Below are 15,947 nucleotides of genomic sequence, written 5' to 3'. Positions count from 1 at the left end.
ACAACTATTTCCCTCCAAGTGCCATGTTCTTAACGTTGTATTGACCCTGCCCTTCATGGACTTGAAAGCCCTTGTGTGATATACAGGGAGCCAAATCAACTGCAGCCTTCTCATCTCATGTTGGAGGATATCTTCAAGCTAGCTCTGTGAACAGTAAACAATTGGCTGAGAAAAAAGGAAAGTGAGCCAAATGTGTTGGGGACAATATAGTCATAAAAAAGGTAGAGGGGAATGAGGCCAACAACTGTTAAAAAATCAACTGATCACGCTGCTTTCTACATCAGCACAGCTGGAGTCCATGCTGAGGTAGAAGTCAACTCAGTTCTTAAATGTGAATTCGGTCGAATTCTGAAGGAGCCTTCAGTTGTGATTTGAGGCATAGTTATTACACAAGGTCACCAATTACAATTGTTTTCACACTCCTATCCTGTACTTTTTCCACAATCCTTACCAATTTTCAGAGGCCAGGGTTGGAGTAGGCAGATGTCCCACCAGATGCATTTCAATTTCGCTTGCAGAGTAACAGCTAACTGTTTCCTATCTGGGAAAGCTCTTCTAGACTACAAAAGCACAGAAAGGGTATATCTAATTTGTTCTCAGGTTCCTTAACTTCTTTAGGATGCAGCGATGTAACAGGAGAAACAGCCACGGTTGAATATGAGAATAAGTCACTGCAGAGCTAGCCCAGACATTTGATTTTAAAAAGCCCATAATACCTTTAGTTGTTTTGCTGGACATCGTGCAGATATTTTGGAAGAGTACGCTTCACTTTGCCAGGTTCAAAATGCTCAGTGGCATAATTTGTGATCTGGAACTTGCTGAGATGCGTGTAAGAGCTGAGACGAATTGGCAGAGAGAAGGTACTGGCAACACTTTTAGATGCAATTCCTAGAAACTAAAGAGCTATATGACCAGTATACAGAATGACTTTCGATCATAGTGTTTTAGTACCAGACTGAGTCATTTAGCATCAACTCCCTCAATTTATCAGTGAAGAAACTAAGGCTCAAAGAAGTGACTTGCCTGAAGTCAAATGAGTGTCAGAATCAGAATGGAATCTAAATTTTCAGATTCAAAGCCAAGTACTATATTGAGCTTCTTGTCTCATGCTGTCTCATCAATCTACCTCTGTCTCACAAATTTAATGCAATTATTCAACTTATAAATAGTGTTCTGTTTTCATAGCCAGGATATAAATCATGTGGATGAAAACCCATTCATTAATGGTGACAATTCAGTTATATCAATTATGTTTAAACATGTGGTAGAGTCCACTCTGACTACCTGTGAATACCATAGTCTCAGAAGGAACAATTTTGTGTGGCCATTCTGAAAACGGAGTTTCATGCATAAATTTGTATGTTCAGTTTGTCAAGTAACAGGATGAGAGGGATTTTGCAACATAACGTGCAAATCAAATTCTGAATAATTTTTTAAAAAGGACATTAAAACAATTCAAAATGTGTTTTCATGTTAGGCAAGGATTGGTAGATTTGGCATTGGTAATATCTGTTTAGAGATTTTTAAGTGTATCAGGAAAAGCAAATCAATGAAAATTAAGTGATCTATAAATAACACTTAACTGTCATTAATTGAAACAGTTGATATAAAATCGACCTATTTAGGAAAGAGTGATTTTTTTTGTTTGTTTTTCTTATGAATTTCGTTATATATATTCAGAAGAATACTTTTTAAACTTTGAGCTCCCATGAATAGTCATTTTAATATGAAGTGTGATCATAAAGTTAAGGAAATGCATATGGAACAGTTGAATTACACAAGGAATGCAAGTTTATATTATGAAGCTGTGGGCCTTGTTGAGTTAAATAGTTTCTGTTTGCTTTGTTTTTTTGCATCGTCGTTGCAAGATTATTTTGTATTACGTTAGGCTATAATTGTGTTATTCATAGTAATGAATTGTATAATCATAGTGCGGTGATGGCATTCAGGTAACCATGACTACTACTATTGTTCCATCAATTTTTGCTTTATGCAGCAGTGAATATTTTTAGTTGTTCTATTATTTGCTCTTTTAAAATTTGGAACCTAAATTATGTCACTTCTATTTTTTAAAAATCTTGCATAATTTTATATAGTGTTTCCTCCTTTTAGATACTTAGGTATGGAATACCATAAAGGAAGCTTGGGCAAGAGTCTTCTAATTTAGACAATAAATGTCTGTCAGTGAGGCCACTGTCTTCCTCATTTCCCAGGGTATAATATTTACATTTCTTAAAATTTCTTTCTAGCCTTTCTTTCCCTATAATCATTAGTTTCTTTATTTTAAGAATTCTAAAAACCTTCCCTTATAGCCCATTCACAAACACCAGGCCTTCGCCACTCATACCTGGGTCATTGAGATACCCTTCTGACTGGGCTTCACACCATTCTCAACATTATGTGTGACTTAATCTCTTCCCACTAACCCCTTCTGCCTGATTCCATTCCTCCTGATTCCATTCCAAAGCAGCATCTTTTCTATTACAAAAGGTTTTCCAAAACTGGGCATTTCTCCTAATGTCAGAGATTGTAGAACTTGATGTGAATATAAAATGAATTATTCTTTAAGTAGGGAGCATTATTGGTTTTATGGGGTGTCCCACTGGCTGGGTACAAAGCTCTGAGTGTCAGGGTACTTGAAGGCTTTGTAGTATACATCACAGATTTTTTTGTTGTCTTTCTTTTGATAGTTATGAATTTGTTGTAAGCAAAACTCCAAGGTCAAGGGTGATCATACAGTTGAAATACTTCTGAGTGTGTAGACTGAAGTGCAAATAAACTATTGCTGTTAATTTAGATGAGGCAGTTTATTTTTCTCAGTTAACAACAAAATACTCAAGAAGATAAATAAAACCCTTCATTAGTGAGGTTTTCTACTGAGGAAAACTTAGTTATTGCAGATGTAAAATACTCTATGCCTGATACGAAAACTACTCATAAATTCTAGAGCCACTAGTGCAATCTGAAAGCAGTGTTATGATCAAAGGAATAGAGTCCAGTAATCAAAAGTTATATCAAATAGTTCAAAGTCTTTACTTGCATGTCTTGAAAAGTGTGAAGTGTTTCAAAACATAACACTAATAAAATTCTCCTTTTTCCCCACAATCTCTTCCTTTGCAGATCTGCAACACTCCTCAGAAACCCACCCCTCCAACCAGATTGAGTCTTTTTTTTTTTTCATTTTCTGCCCCAGATTTTTTATTATGTAAACACATCTGACAGTTCTCTACAAGGCATAATTCTTCTTCTTTAATTTAGGGAACAAAGAAAACTGGACTAGATATTCTCTTTGGCAGAATGAAGAAGGCGGACACCTCTGAGCAATTTCGAGTTGATTTTCAGTCATGAAAGTAAATGTTTTTGTAACTAGATTTTTGAAAGACAATTTTATAAGAACGTATACATGATGGTATAGTAGAACAGACTGTGCTGGAATTTGACAACAAATCCTTTGGATTTCAAGGGGGTTCAAGGCAAGAGAACTTAGTGCTAAATAAAATAATGATTTTTTTTTTATCACTACACAGTCTTTTCCTAATCTCCCAGATTACAACCCAGAGAGGTTTCGTTTTTGTTTTTTTTTTTTTTTCTTTTTTCCTTTATTTATCATTAGACCAATATTTCTTCTCTGCTTAATTCACTGTATCTGAGATGCCTTTTCACATGGATAGGAGTCTCAAACAATTCATTCTTAAGACACTTTATATTTTAACTGGTCACACATATAAAAGTATCCAGCAGAATGTACAAAAATTTTATATAAATCAAGTTTGAAACCTATTCATTTTGGTCATTGTGAAGACCAATATTTTGCTTATCTGATTTTCAATCTAATATGGAATAATACTTGGGAAAATACAAAACTTTATTAAAATAATTAGTGATTATTTTATTTATAATAATAATATAACAAAAATTACATGTGGTTGGATGCCATGACCATATCAAAATTTTGTTACATTCAATGTCTGTACTTATGTAAGATAAGAGTGAGATAAGAGGGAACAAAAAGCTCTAAAAACACTTCTCTGGGGCTTCCCCGGTGGCGCAGTGGTTGGGGGTCCGCCTGCCGATGCAGGGGACACGGGTTCATGCCCCAGTCTGGGAGTTTCCCGCGTGCCGCGGAGCGGCTGGGCCCGTGAGCCCTGGACGCTGAGTCTGCGCGTCCGGAGCCTCTGCTCCGCGGCGGGAGGGGCCGCAGCGGTGAGAGGCCCGCGTACCGCAAAAAAAAACAAAAAAACCACTTCTCTGACCCTCAAGCTCCACAAGGAGGCACTTTTTTCAGGAGAGGCTTCTCAGCTATTTGACTCACCTGAGCTCCTCTGTAAATGTAGATCTTCGGACTTTTTTTTTTCTTTGATTGACCACATATATTATTTCTTATGCACTAACAGTGTCACCACAGGCTATTAAACACTTTTTTGCAACTGAATGTGCCCTTCTTAATAACCGGGGCAGCCCTCCCCAGGGCCGGTGGCTTGGCCGGCTGTGGAAGCAGCTGTCTACCTCCTCTGCCTTCTGGCTGAGGGCCTCTGTGCCAAGCACGATTTTCACCATTAGATGCAACAGCTCTCATCTGGTTGCTCCTTTTGATTTCATTCCAAGCCCCAAGTCCCTTTAATTCCTTCTCAGTCTTCGCAAGAGGGAGCGGGGAGCTTGGCAGTCTTCCAAGGAAGAAGTGGCTCGTAGTGGATGGAGCATGATTTTTTTAAAGTAGGATTTTATACCAGATCTGGAAGAGGCATCCCATAATCTACTATCTATGCTAAGTGAGCCTCCATCTCTTAATTACACTTTACAAAATGTAAAAGGCATTTTACAAAATATCTCTTGTTGTTAACCTGTTTATATTTAGTCAAGTTCACAAGGTTGGGGTGGGTATTGGGTTAGGTTTACCAGGTTCAGGAAATTCTTAAGAGGAAGTCAGTCTTTGAATGTGTTATATAAAGCTATCCATGATACAATTTAAAATATATATATATATGTTTTTTAAAATAAAAATATTGTAATGCTTTTAAAAATTGCAGGGACAGATGAATATTTAAAAGCTTTAAAATATTTAGAAAGAGCAGTTGTAAAGAAGGAAATAAAAAGAGACTCAGATATTACGACCTGCTAAAAAGAGAAATTTAAAGAATATAGGCAGTCAGGTATGTTGAAATAAGTTTGCTAATTCATGTAAAACTAGTTAATTACCTGCAGAGCAATAAAATGTCATGTTTTCTAGAGAAGGGAAATCAATTGTATCTTAAATGAAATTCATTTGCATTGCTATGGACAGTAATCTTTGCATGACAATCAGTTCCATTAACTTCAACTTCTACTAGTCTAGTTAATAGAAAATTAATTAAATGTACCTATCCCTATTGAATAAGAATTTCTCATTAGTTTCCCATCTCTCCTGCTCTGCACATTCTCACCTGTACCACATGACCTTACCCTCTACTTAAGAAGAAATATTGAGACCACCTGGCATACTTTCCCTCGTGTATTTCTACCTCCTACTTACAACAGGCCTCCCAGAATTCCACTCAGCCTAAGAGGGAAAGGTTTTCTCCCTCCTTCAAGGAAATCCTTCTACTCTTTTCATTCCCATCTCTTTGAGTCTATCCCAGGTTTAGCCTCTCTTTATAAGTATTTTCAACTTTCCTCTTCCAATGACTCTTTCCTTTTCACCTACGTTGAGGTTTCTCTCACATGACACATTTTTACCGAGCTCAGCTACCTTTCTTACTCTGAAGACTTTCATATGCGTGATGAACTCCTGGATGATGAGTTCCCATCCTCTCTGCTTCCACAAGGTAATTGTTTATTTCATTATTAAACTTTGGGAGTTTACGGTTCGCTTTTGCTTGCCATGTTACTAAAAAGTCCTTTCTCAAACCTTATCTTCTAGTGTCAGCATTATTTCACAATCCTGTAGTATCGGCGTCTTGATTTTCAGCTTTCTTTCTTACACCTGCGATTCGTCATTCTCCTGAACCTCTGCCTTTTCCTTGCCACTCTCTTTGCCTGGCTATGACAGCATTTATTGTAAAGATTCTACCCTTGATTCTTGATCCCTCTCTAAATATGAGCCACACTCCTAATTTCATTGTTTTAATGAAACCTTGAGCCAAAAATATAGCTCCAGGTTGAACCTCTCAAATTCCAGTCACATAATTCCAATTGCTTACAAAAGATAAATACTTCTCATGGCAAGCTTAATATATCTGAAACTGAAAACACTTTCTCTCTTCACAAATGGAGTTCCTTTTGGACCAAACTAGTTTCAAAGAATATTAATACATTTTTCCAAATCTCATGGGAAGACTTTCATTAAATTCCATATACACAATGTTATTGAATCTTATCAGTGTTCTTGAATGTTGTTTCCCAAATTTATCCTCAGCTTCAAATCCATCACCAAATCCTTATATTAGTATTATATTTAGTGTTTTTGTGTATACACTTATTTCACTTCCCTACTAGATTATAAGCCACCTAAACAAAAGGATTGTATCTCTTTTTCTTGAACAGGTCACGTAATTAATAATTAAAAATATAAATACATTGCATAACTTTATAATTTTCAAAGCACATTATTTATTTTCTAATGTACTCTAATGGCTGAAGCTCAGAGAGGTCAAGGGGTATTGCTCAAGGTTTCAAAGGCTGTAAGAAAGAGAACAGGAAATTGTGTTGCTGAATTTGCATCCAATGCTTCTTCATAACAATATTCATCAACTACTTAGTCACGTAGAATGATATAACAGAAAAAAATTAAACCCATATTTAACTGTTAATCTAAAGCTGTCGTTACTAATTCTTTCTTAGTGTAGAAATTCTCTCTTTTTCTCTCAACATTTAAGTAACATGAGAATTCCTGGGGTGGCACGGAGGGTTCTTGGAGTAGAAAAAGATTTGGAAAATTGAGAAGTTTCTCTACTAAATGGGCAACATTTGCTTACTGAAAATAGTCTCCACAGAAGCATTTTATAGGATCTTTTCACTCCACTTTGGAAAAGCAAAGTTTTATGAAGTGTTATTTGCTTCGTTTTCCCACCCAGAACAGTGAGAGCAGATATCCTTGCTGTAAAGAATTATTTTTACATCTTATAAAACTCTCTCGTTTAAGGGCTGCATTTCTCATCCACCATTAGGGAAGGAAAGTTATTGTGTGTTTCAAACCAGAGTCTACAGCTGTTGAAAGGTCATGTAAAATTTACAGCTTTTTTAATCCCACTTTGGAACATGTTTCTTCTATAAAATGTTAGATTTTGATTGCTAAGCTTCTTCACAGGATAAGTCCAGGATGTTCTGTTGTACGGAGATAATTTATTATTGGGCAGAAGATTTTGATAGAGTAAAAATATAGTTACTTCAGTATTTTGTCCTGATAGTAATAAGATTTTATCAGAGAAAGGTCATTTTAAATTAGTCATGCACCTGAGAGCAATTAAGAGAGAAGAAACAGGTGGGAATTAGAAAGCTCCTACTCACTGTTAAAAAAGCTCTAGCTGGTGAATTGTTTACTTCAAAATGAAGCATTGAATCTACCAGCATGATCTCTCATTTTCTCCTGATGGTGGACAGCTGTCATCTGTGCCCTGCGAGGGCTGTATTTATGTGGAACATACCTTCCTTTCGGCGCTTAAATCTGAGTCTTAATTGTCAGGCTGTATCTTAGGTTTTTGTTGTTGTTTTGTTTTAAATTTATTTTTTCTTAAAATTCTAAGTTTTTGTTGAAACTCTAATTTAAATATCTTTGCTTGTTTGTGCTGTCAATGATTACTGAAGGGCCTATAGGCATGTGGGACAGTGTTTTCTATAACTTCCTAAAGGGAAGGTTTCTTGATCAGAAGTGCCTCCTTTGGAAAGAAGCTTGAGGGTTGCTTCCCTAATTCTTAGATAAGGGCACGATATCACAGAAATACTCAACTATTCTTAACATCTACTTTTTGCTCATCAGTGAAAGAGAACATGGGATACTGCATGTGAGTAAAGCAAGGCAAAATTAAATAGAAGAAAACAGGTTAGATGGAGAAAGAAACTAGAAGGGAAATCTAGTGTTTTAAATAAAAATAACCCACTTTCATCCACCTTAATCCATGAAACAGATCTCACATACTCTAAGAAAAAACTGAACTGGATGGATAAATAAATATACGCAGCAAAAGAACTGACTTCCACAAATTTTTGTCGTCAAGGACAATGAGAGAAGTTAGCCATATCCACACATCAGACTTCCAAATCTGTAAATACCAAATGTCTATCACAAAAAGAATCATACAAGAATTTGATAGGAATATTTGCTCCTTCATTTGCTGGTGTTCCTTTGCCAGTTCTACCACTTTCTTTAATAGTTGAATAGGTAGGTGGTAGCTACCTTAGGTGTTTTTTCAAATGCAATTTCCAACAGTAAACAGCATAGTATGAACTTCCCCTGTGATTCTGTCTTTCTCACTAGTGAACTTGATTGGCTCAGTTTGTTCAAACACCCAACTGAGGAAACTAAAGCCCTGTGTTTATAAGTCCCTAGTGGGAAAATGTGTTGGGATGATAGACATCTTTCCTCACTGAACATAGTGGTCAGTATGTCTTGACACAAACAGATTATCATTCCTCTGCTTCAAGGAAAATAACCTCAAGAATACTGCTTTGTTGATGATGCAGAAATGAAATAAGATCATACATGAAGTTCAGCTAAACTAATACTTAAGGTGATATTGATTAATTGATTTACAATGATTAATTGGTATACATTGATTCATTCATCTCTACTAACCATTTCAAGGGACTTGGACATTTCACCAAATTGAGTAATTTCCCATTAGGCATGCAGTCTTGTGCAAGTCTCAATGTCTCCTCAAAGCACTAGGTAAAAAAAAATCCGTTTGTTCACACCAACAGCATTCAAGATTAACATACTTTTGCATGAAAACGCATGGAAAATCAGTCTATGGAGAAGTAGTGTCCTGTACAATGCTTTTTTCATTAATTCTCTTGTCTGACCATTCTTGACTCCCACTTTAGCTGCTCCTTCCTTTTAGGCCTCAGCTCATGTACCTAGAATTTTCTTGACTATAGCACAGCATCACTCTTGCCTCATTGTTCATCTCACTTTTTCCCATGGAATAGGAAGTTCTAATTGGAGAATAAAGTATAATGAAACTAAGCTGATGTAGGATTCTTAACTTTGCCAAATTGTAGGCAAGACTCTGACAAGTGGAAGGTGTCTGGGGCTGCACTTTGACCCTCACTGTATGTCTTCTTTCACCCCATGACATGTCTTTAGATGCTCTTACATATTTTACATTAAAATAATGAAGACGTCTTTGCCAAGCAGGTGTAATTTCGCAGAGCTCTCGTGTCTAATATTATCCCATTGAGTAGATGAGATGTAACTTAGCCCTCATGAAACAAGACTATGAATAACCATTCATTTGTAGTTGAGAGAAAGCAGGCATAATTTCTTCTGACAGGGCCTATCCCATACTTTCCTTTGCAATATTAGATAGTCGTTTATTTTAGGTGACAATATGTAGGGTGGGGAGGTATATTTCCTTGCTCATTGATTATTATGGCATCTTAGCCTCTCCCTCCTGAATAAACAATTTAGCCCACTAACTTACGGTCACCCTTCCTTTTACATATCATAACACCTGCAGATGATAATATTTGTTTTACACATTGGGGTAAAAATGTGACTGTCCCTAGGGCTCTGTCCACTCCAAAGTCTGGACAATCACTACCTTCACACATGCTTAGCTGTTTGTTTATAACCAGTGGCATAGTTATTAGGTGGTTCTGTAACTATCTCTGTTCTGGGACTTGCTGAGAAAGCTATTACTTTCTTTATAAACAGTTTCCAGGATCCTCTCAGAGAGGGGTCTCACTCTTTTTTCTGATGAGTAACTAGGACAGTGTTCATTCCTTTGGGTGGTCCTGATTAGTATCACTTGCTGTGTGCCTGCATGATCTACACAGCCATCAGCCCTCATTCTTCCTGTCAGATATCCTGGTATTAAAGATTCTCACATGTTAATACTAATGGAGAATCATCCTGGGGCTAGTCTTCTGCCTCAATTATAGTTACCTCAGAATAGAAGAAAGAAAACAAATGAAAAACAACAACAAAAAATACCCAAACAGCAGGTAGAATAGGAAAAGGCTCACCCTATTCTGCAACTCTTCTTCTTTCCCTTTTAAACCCAATCTTCCTATATCAAGTTCATAGCAGGAGTTCAGAGATAGTTTTGAGGTTGTAAGAGCACGTGTAAGGAGCACAGTACAGTCTCTTTGACAGTAGTATGGAGGATGACAACATAGCTGGAATTGGGTAAAATACACAACATTTATTCCCAGAAACCTTGACTTGTGCTGCCTCAAGTTTCTCCCCAGTTTGTTTCAAAATACATGCAATGTTGGTACCTTCCCAAGTCAGTTGTTGCATAGCCTTTTATGCATTCCAGGTCTTATCAAGCCTGGGCTTAGAGACAGACAGACTGAGTTACACCTGGAGTTGTTACTATTTCTTGCAATGTAAAAAGAAAGCAATCACAAAGAAATGTCTGAGAGAACTGGGATTTCCTTGAAAGCACTAATAACCAGAAGCATTGCCTTAGCCAGGATTTGAAAAAAAAACTACATTTGCTTTAGCTTGAATCTCAAAATATCCACTAATCGCAGGTTTCTTTGGCCTCTGCATTGCAGTATCCATTTACAGTTGTCTTTCAAAGGAACCCCTAAAGGCTTGATGGCAGGAGAAGTTAGGACATAATCTGAGCTTTGGGTTTTTTTCTTGGGAAAAATTTTTTTTTCTGTCAGGTGTTTGCACCATGCCCAGACATGGCTATCCAGTACCAAAATGCATTGGTGATTAATGCTAACAGGCCTTAAGGTATATACCTATATGAACCCTACCAATTAAGAAGTGTATCTTAACAGAAACATATGGTGCCCATTTCAGGCCTGTAGGGAATGGGAAGGGATGAAATCTTTCAAGTAGCTGGTTATGCCTATTCCTATAGGGATAGTCACACAACGCACTCTAATGGTATATGATTTGCCCACTTTTACTACTTCTCAAGTCTTTTTTACTTTCCTTCTCAGTGCTTACTATACAATTTAAAGTAGTGATCTAACGATTAGTCTTAAACATTTTCTTGATTTTCAAGTACTCATACACTGAGTTTGAACTAATACAACTCAGAGATGTTTTAAACCTGCAGAGTCAATTCAGCCATGGCAATAGAGATAGACTTTTTGCTTTTAAATGAAATTTAAGTGGGTGGATGTTGTGCTTGATGAGTGATATAGGTCTTGTTATTTGTAATTAGTTAAAATATAAAATTAATCGTTACAGTTTGAGTCCTTGGCTTGTCATTTGTTATGAGACCAGCGGGCTACAAAGTAATTCAAGCAAGCTCTCTACTAATTAAGGTATGTCCTAAAAGTGCATGTGATATTATTTGCATATTCAAGATGCCATGTCTGGAGACCATTCCAGAATTAAATATAATTTTATTTAATGCATTGTATAGAAAATCAACCTGCTTTGAGATTATTCACATGTTTAATAAGACAAATTGTTCTCTTTCTTGGGCAGTTTCAAACTACTGCTATAAGGTGGTAATCATATTCATTGCTCTGTTTCCTCATAGTTTGTTAAAATGAAATTTCATTATTTTTACCTTTCAAAAGCAATTATACATATATATGTACCACATTTTCTTTACCCGTTCATTTGTTGATGGACATATAGGTCGTTTCCATATCTTGGCTATTGTGAATATTGTGAATGCTGCAATGAACGTGGGTGTACAGCTATCTCTTTGAGGTCCTGATTTCAACTCTTTTTGGATATATATCTAGAAGTGGGATTACTTGATCATACGGTAGTTCTACTTTTAATTTTTTGAGGATCCTTCACAGTGTTTTCCATAGAGGCTGCACCATTTAGTAATCGCACCAACAGTGCATGAGGGTTCTAGTCTCTCCATATCCTGGCTGACGCTTGTTATTTTCTGGGTTTTTTTGCTTTTGAATAATGGCCATCCTAACGTATAAAATGATGTCTCATTGTGGTTTTGATTTGCATTTCCCAGATGATTAGTGATGTTGAGCATCTTTTCATGTACCTGTTGGTCATTTGTATATCTTCTGAGTCCTTTTTTCCATTTATAAATCAGGTTATTTCTTTGTTTATTGTTTTGCTATTGAGCTGTAGGAGTTCCTTGATATTGATACATGGTTTACAAATATTCCTCCCGTTCTTTAGTTTGCCTTTTCACTCTGTTGATTGAGCTTTTTGGTTTGATGTATTCCCACTTGTCTAATTTTGCTTTTGTACATTGTGCTTTTGGTGTTATATCCAAGAAATCGTTGCCAAGCCCAATGTTATAAAGATTTTCACCTATATTTTCTTCTAGGAGTTTTATAATTCCAGGTCTTACATTTAAATCTTTAGTACACTTTGAGTTTATTTTTGTGCATAGTTTAAGATAAGGGTCAAATTTCATTCTTTTGCCTGTGGGTATCTAGTTTTCCCAACCCTACTTCTTGAAGAAACTGCCCTTCCCCCATTGTGTACTCTTGGTACCCTTCTGTTCCATTCATCTATATGTCTGGTTTTATGCCAATACTGTACTATTTTAATTACTATAACTTGGTAATATCTTTCAAAATCAGGGAGCATGATGCCTCCAGCTTTGTTCTTCTTTCTTTAAGGTTGCTTTGGCTATTCAGGGTCTTTTGTGGTTCTATATGACTTTTACAATTGTTTTTTCTATTTTTGTAAAAATGCCATTGGTCTTTTTATAGGGATTGCACTGAGCCTGTAGATCGCTTCCGGTAGTGTAGTCATCTTAACAATATTAATTATTCCAATCCATGAAAATGAAATGTCTTCCCATTTGTCTGTGACTTCTCTAATTTCTTTCATCGATAATTTGCAATTTTCACCTCCTTGATTAAGTTTATTCCTAAGTATTTTAATATTTTAAATGGGTTTGTGTTCTTAATTTCCTTTTCAGGTAGTTTATCATTAGTATATAGAAATGCAACTGATTTTTGTATGTTAATTTTATATCTTGCAACTTTACTATATTCATGTATTCTAATAGTTTTGTGTGTGTGTGTAGTCTTTAGGATTTTCCACCTCTAAGATCATGTCATCTGAAATATCAATATTTGAAGCATCAATAAGGAAGAAAGAGTTCACAAGTGAAATAAAGAAAAGATGACTAGAAAGGCAGGAAGAAATAATGATAAATTAAGAGAATTCATGGGATACAAAGTTTCAAAGAGTTGATAGATCAAATAACATAAAGCATTGACTGAGAAGTGTCCATTGGTTTGTGTAAAAAGCAAATTGCTGTTGGCTTGTATGTTAGTGATAGAGATTAACATGTTTATAATGCCAGAGGAAAGGAGCCAGAAAGGAGAAATATTTGAAGATACAGAGAATAGAAAGAAGAATCTTTAGAGCTAGCTCTCCGAGGATATTGGATGCGATAACATTCTGCACAAAGGTGGATGGATTGACCTTAACATAGGAGAGGGATTTCTTCTGTTGCAATAAAGTAAAATATAAGCAAAAATGTAGTTAGGGTTGTAAGATTAGAGCCTATAAATGAAAAAAGGAACCAACCTTAGATTTCTTAGTACTTCTTCCTGCCTTGCAGCTGGCTAAGTAAAATTTTGTAATTTTGACATTCAGACACTAAAACTACAAATTCATTTTTGAGGGTACAATAGCCAAAATAAGGAGTATTAAGCGTATTGTTCTCTTTTTTCCTTTTCTTTTTTTCTTTTTGGTTAGATATAGGAAGAGAGGAGCTCTTCTAGATGACTCTGCATTGGTGTGTGTGAAACTTAAATGCAGAGACAGAGACTGTTGTGGAAGAAGCTGTTCTTAGAACATGTCACTTTTTTGCATGGCAAAATCATTTCCCTAGGGATTGGTTTATGGCAGATGCAAATGTTAATCTCATCTCTGAGAGAGTCAGGTGACTCTCTAGCCTAATGGCCTTACCTGTCTCACTTTACACCCTCAGTGTTCTGCTTCTTGTTATAGGAAAGATTCAGCAGTTTGTCAGCTCCTTATTTGGCCTGTCTGAAAATATGGAAGGCCTATCAGACTGGTCAATTGGTTAATTCTTTGACTTTTTACCTCTGGAATTTGTTTATTCTCATTTGTCTAACAGAGATCTTTCTTTATGTATTTACTGAACCCATGATTCCTGGGCTCATCGTGTTTATCCAACATGGGACCTTTGGCATATTTAGTTTAACACGTGATTATATAATGGTTTGTTATATGCTACTTTAAAAAATACCAATATATAACATAAATCACACAGAGGGGCTGAGTATTTTCTACAGTAATCTTAACCCAACCATTTTCAGGAATTTGAGGTGATTACAAACAGTAACTTGATTAACTCCCATGAAATAGAAAGCAGAGCCATGTACTAAGAGTGAGCAGGAAGTAGGGTATTTGTTGGTTTCAGTATGATGGGAAAGCATGAAATGACATTGGAGAGAACACTCTAGCAAGAATGCTGGAAAACTTCAGAAGCTATTTGAGGTTGGAAACCATGGAGATATAGTGACCTGATTGACTGCACGCAGTTGTCAAATGTGCAATGTTGTTGGTGCATTTATGGCGCTATCTCTGTGGCTTTGAATGCCCTTGCTACTATTAATTTATTAAGAGAAACCTGATCCTTTAAGAATCAACTCATGTGCTTCATTCTCTGTGAGGCCTTTCCTAATTTTCAAGCAAGAAATGCCACACAATAAGCATTTCATAAATCCTTGTTAGAAAGATTAAAATTATGCTTCCTTTGTGCTTACTCTTCTATGGTGATTTTCTTAAGTTCTTTGTGCTTCAGTTTCTCTACCTGTCAAACATGGATAATAACAACGCCTATTTCTTAGGGCTGTTTTCTAGGTTAAATGAGTTCACACATATAAAGAACCTGAAGCAGCGCCTGGCACAATTTAACTGCTCAATTGAAATTACTCATATATATTACTATTTATCAATGCTATTGTTATTATACTTAATGGTATTTCCATCATTTATATACATGAATTGATCTTATATTGGACTGTATATCACCCAACAAAGTTGTCTTTATGTTTTCAAGAGCTAAGTATGGGCTTAACAAGTGTAACAGCTCTATGTCAAGTGCTTGTTGAACAAATGAATGACAGTGGATGAGATAATAAGTACATTTTTTGGAAAAGCTGATATTAACAGAGGAAGGATATCCTGAGATGAAATATGCAGTAAAAGGAAAGAAATATACAGGCTTTGGAATCATACTGAGTTTCTAGCTGATGATCTTGAGCAGATTGCTGAATTTCCCTGAGCTTCCAGTTGTTCATTTGCAAAATGAATATAAGGGTACTCGACTTGTGGAGTTGTGGTGATGATTATACATACTTTCACTAAAGACGTAAATGTTTGGTTATTGCTGTCACCAAAAGCACAAGTTTCATCACTGAGGTCACTGTTTTCATCCTCATGTCACTTTTTACCTTTCAATTGTTAGACTTAAAATGTTATGACAGGGCTTCCCTGGTGGCGCAGTGGTTGAGAGTCCGCCTGCCGATGCAGGGGACACGGGTTCGTGCCCCGGTCCAGGAAGATCCCACATGCTGCGGAGCGGCTGGGCCCGTGAGCCATGGCCGCTGAGCCTGCGCGTCCGGAGCCTGTGCTCCGCAACGGGAGAGGCCACAACAGTGAGAGGCCTGCGTACCGCAAAAAAAAAAAAATATATATATATATATATATATATATATATTATGACAAAACACCTTAGTAATAGTAATTTTTCTACTTCCTAAAACGTAACTTTCATTTTCATTAGCTTCTCTAACCACTAACATAAATATCTTGAGTGGTGGAAGTTGGAGTGATGGGTGCTGCCTAGGAATTTCAGGTGGTACGATGT

General features: G+C 36.4%; 1 protein-coding gene across 3 annotated transcripts in view; it reads left to right on the top strand.

Annotated features, from left to right (window-relative positions):
- Positions 1-15,947, top strand: part of ZNF804B (zinc finger protein 804B) — a gene marked incomplete at its 3' end in the record, with an annotated part of 871,582 nt that overhangs the window by 624,503 nt on the left and 231,132 nt on the right. Inside the window, exon 7 of one of the 3 annotated variants that reach the window (XR_013829744.1) lies at positions 3,121-6,253. The exons of the other annotated variants lie outside the window; for them this stretch is intronic. Of the gene's footprint in view, positions 1-3,120; positions 6,254-15,947 lie in introns of those variants that run through there. 3 annotated transcript variants of the gene reach the window in all.

Source organism: Stenella coeruleoalba, assembly GCF_951394435.1.
Source record: "Stenella coeruleoalba genome assembly, chromosome: 9".
NCBI classification, from domain to species: domain Eukaryota; kingdom Metazoa; phylum Chordata; class Mammalia; order Artiodactyla; family Delphinidae; genus Stenella; species Stenella coeruleoalba.
Note: the sequence above shows the minus strand (reverse complement) of the source record. Positions and strands in the feature narration are given on the sequence as shown.